The sequence below is a fragment of the Tarenaya hassleriana genome, unplaced genomic scaffold (genome assembly GCF_000463585.1).
Source record: "Tarenaya hassleriana unplaced genomic scaffold, ASM46358v1 Cleome101, whole genome shotgun sequence".
In the NCBI taxonomy this organism is placed as follows: domain Eukaryota; kingdom Viridiplantae; phylum Streptophyta; class Magnoliopsida; order Brassicales; family Cleomaceae; genus Tarenaya; species Tarenaya hassleriana.
In genome coordinates, this window is record NW_010960299.1 from 393,170 (window position 1) to 393,766 (window position 597).

At 35.7% G+C, this 597-nt stretch overlaps 1 protein-coding gene across 1 annotated transcript in view; it reads right to left on the bottom strand.

Annotated features, from left to right (window-relative positions):
* LOC104804938 overlaps window positions 1–597 on the bottom strand; it is a 10,708-nt gene that overhangs the window by 7,945 nt on the left and 2,166 nt on the right. The window lies entirely within an intron of this gene.

The window sequence follows — 597 nt, forward strand, 5'->3', positions numbered from 1 at the left end:
TGAATTTATGATGCATGTTGATTGTTGATTGATGACTGATGAGTGATGATTGATGATTGATGATTGATGATTGATGATTGATGATTGATGATTGATGATTGATGATTGATGATTGATGACGATTGATGATTGATGAATAATGAATGAGGATTGATGATTGATAAATTTCTGTTGAGTGATTATTGTTTGTGAAGTACATGTTATGTGATGACGTTTCTTAATGGATTTATTGGATCGTTAGAATGAGTTGAACAGTGGATACTAATTAAATTTTGGCATGATGTTCGGAAAGATAGAAGAAGTAAAGAATTAAGTTAGGGACTGTGATGTGATCTCAGACTATGCTAAAATATTTTTAAAGTGAGTTTTGAGACCGTGGTATGGCGGCGATCCGTATGTGATGGTATGATAACAACCCGGGCATGGCTGCGATCCATGTGGAGTTATAACCCCGACTACGGCGGCGGGCCGTAGAGGGGTACGACTGGTTGTAATGCTCTAGGATAATCCGTAATATGACATTTTGACTTTGTATTGATTCATTGATTTATGAATGCATTACTTTTCCCGTTATATGATTAGCATGTTTGTTATATT